Consider the following 3,164-nt stretch of genomic DNA (forward strand, 5'->3'; position numbering starts at 1 on the left):
CCCTAAATTTAATCCAGACTTCCCTATATTATACACAATATTTGTCCTTCTAATTAAAGTAAACAACATTTCCTTTGGCTTTCCCGACAGCAGTGTCATTATAGCAAAGGTTTGACGAAAACGGGAGTTATTTAAAACGGTTATTTTAGGCTGGTCCTTTGAAACATTTTTGGAATAGTTGGGAAATTATGTTTCTGAGTCATGGATGCAGAACAGGCACAAGTAACCTATTTGCAAACATTTTGCTGTAAACTGTTGAACTGGATATCTTCATTGTTATTTTTTTCCATCTTTTTCTCCAGTTTGCTTTTGTAAATAAATGGACTGATCTTGAGTTAAATGTCAAAATTCAAATGGAGTCATTTGTATTGGCAGAGATCTGCCACATGGGGGCGACATAAATTATTCTTTAAAGCGTTTCCTGTTTTTGGATTGAATAGATTGAATTATTTTAGAATCTTACAGGATTAAAGAATTGTTTTTTATATATATATATGACAAAAAATGTGTTGATAAAAAGAAAAAGAGTAAAAGGTTTCAAGTTTAGTGGAAATACTGTAAGGCAGCTCCATTTACATACGTGATGCTCTCATGTGCACAGAGTAGCATCAGTGAACTAGTAAAAACTTTGAAGTTCATAACGAAATATTATTTTTATGATATAATCTGTTTATGAGACAGAGATCAGAACACCACCTTTTTTCCCCCTTTTGCATAGCAAATTATGTTTTTTGATATGTTTAAAGCACAAAAGATTTAACAACTGACTGCAAACAGTACAAAAATGCTTTGACACAGACACATCTTGACTTAGTGATTTTATGGGATTATACATCTTGTTCCCCCCAAAAATATACTTAATAAAAAAACAATTACAGTTGTTGACCAAAGATTTGTCTTTAAAACTAACATCTACATCATTTTTGTGCAGTTGAAGGCTGTTTGTTCTGTCTTGAACAGTATTCTCTTTCCTGGTTCTCTAGCCATTTTTCCTTTCCTTTTTAAAAGTTGTTGCATATTTTAAAAGTTTATCCAGTTATATTGGAAGCTTGGATTTCCAACCAGATCCCTGGAAACTGCAAGGCTACTTAAGATATATACTGCAATCTTTTGGACAAAGATCTCCAATACAATCCCTGGATTCTGCTAAAACCTATTTTCCAGGATCACACCCCCAAGCACTCCTACTCAACTAATCAAGGAGCATAGTTGTTATTGGTAGGGAATCACCTCAGGATCTTGACATAATGATTTTCCACCATCTTTAGAGTTGTTTTTCTCCCACATTGTCAAAGACCATCTGGATGATCCAGAGGAGCATTGGGTGAATGTTGTGTGGTCAGATGTAACGGATATGGAACTCTTTGGTATAAATACAACTCACCGTGTTTGGAGGGAAAACATTTTGTGTTGAGTCCTAACCATATTATGTCTGTTAACCCTAGCAGTAGAAACATCATTCTTTGAGGTAGCTAGCCAACATTAGCTGGGTTGGCTCAGGCAACCCCATAACCGAGATAGGGATTCAATGGGTTATGAACATGGGTGGATGAATAGCTTATGAATAGATATCTTTTGTTTGTGAGTGATTTAGATTCAGCCCAAGTTATACGATTTCTTCTCCATCAAATTGTGTTACTGTTTGGAGTAAACCAAACCCAACTTGGGGCGGCAGTGCCTCAGTTGGTTGGGCAAGTCAGCCAATGATCAAAGGGTCGGAGGTTCGATCCCAACTTCCCACATTCAAAGGTTGTGTCCTTGGGCAAGACACATCACCCTCCACTGGTGTATGAATGTGTATGAATGTCTGGTTGATGGTCAGAGGGTATAAGCAAGTACTGGCAGCCCCGTCTCTGTCTGTCTGCCCCAGGGCAGCTGGGGCCACATCAGTAGTTCACCATCACAAAGTCTGAATGAATCAATGAATAATGGATATACATTGTAAGCGCCATGAGTGCCAAGAAAAGTGCAGAAAAATCCAATCCAATATTATTATTAACTATAGCACCAGTATGATGATGAAGAAGTTCTAATATTTTAGCTGTTTATACCAGAATAATCCAACTTAATAGAATAAGATGCTGTTCCACCACAGAGTGGGATCAGCTTTGGGACAAAGTGCCAGGTTGATGTGGCCATACATGATTTTTTAACTGAGACTGCTGTTTGTTAAATTAATGATATCATACATTTGCAAAATTTCTTTGTCTCTGTAAACTTTCAGGGCTGCAGCATCACGACAAATCCACTGACAAGTTCAAAATATAATTGGATTTTCAAGTCAACACATTTGAATTATAAATTATATGCCAAACTCCAATTAAAACCAGTTTGTTCGGAGATGAAAACAGTTTTCACAGGGTAAAAACTTTGATTAACACAATTATAGTCTTACATGTTTTTTCCCTTAAAAAAAGCAGGTATTTGCTTAACAACTAAATCAATTTGTGGTTGTAGAATAATTGTATTTTATATGAGAATGATTGAATGATGCCCTGTGACAGACTGGTGAACTGTCCAGGGCGTCCCCTGCCTTCGCCCACAAGTGGCCAGGATAATAGGCTCTGGCAGTGAATCATAATTTATTGATTTATAGCCTTACAAATGTCAGTCATTCAATCCATCAAAAAAGAGTGAAGGGGAAATTTTGCTTTTGGCTTCCCTTTTAGCAAGAAGTAGTCCATTTTAGTGTACTGCAAGTACAACTTAGTTTATGCTAAAAGGGAGGCAGTGTATTTGAAGTTTACTTTTTGTATGCTATATACATATTGTAAACTTAAATTGTTCAGATTTAGTGTACTTGTCAAAATAAACTTCAAGAGAACTACTTTTTGCTAAGCGGGTTTGGAAGATAAAGTTAGCCAGTTTTTTAGGCAACACTATAATCAACTATGTTGCACTTATCCCTTACAAATGTGACATAATTTTAAATATTAATTGAGAGGTGTTCAAAGATTATTAGATTTGTTGCCAAAGAGCATTGCTATCAGTTTATTTTACACAATACAAATTTGTATGATTTTTTTAATGGAACAAGGTCATTTATCTGCTCAGTTATGAAAGTTTTTATTTTATTTTATTTATCAAAATGTGTTGATTATAGTTTTCCAGGCACAGTTTTCCAACTTTTCCACGTTGTGTTGCTGGATGACAGCGGAGGTCAC

The sequence above is a fragment of the Oryzias latipes genome, chromosome 8 (assembly GCF_053564925.1).
Source record: "Oryzias latipes strain Hd-rR chromosome 8, Olatipes_Hd-rR_3.1".
Classification (NCBI taxonomy): Eukaryota; Metazoa; Chordata; class Actinopteri; order Beloniformes; family Adrianichthyidae; genus Oryzias; species Oryzias latipes.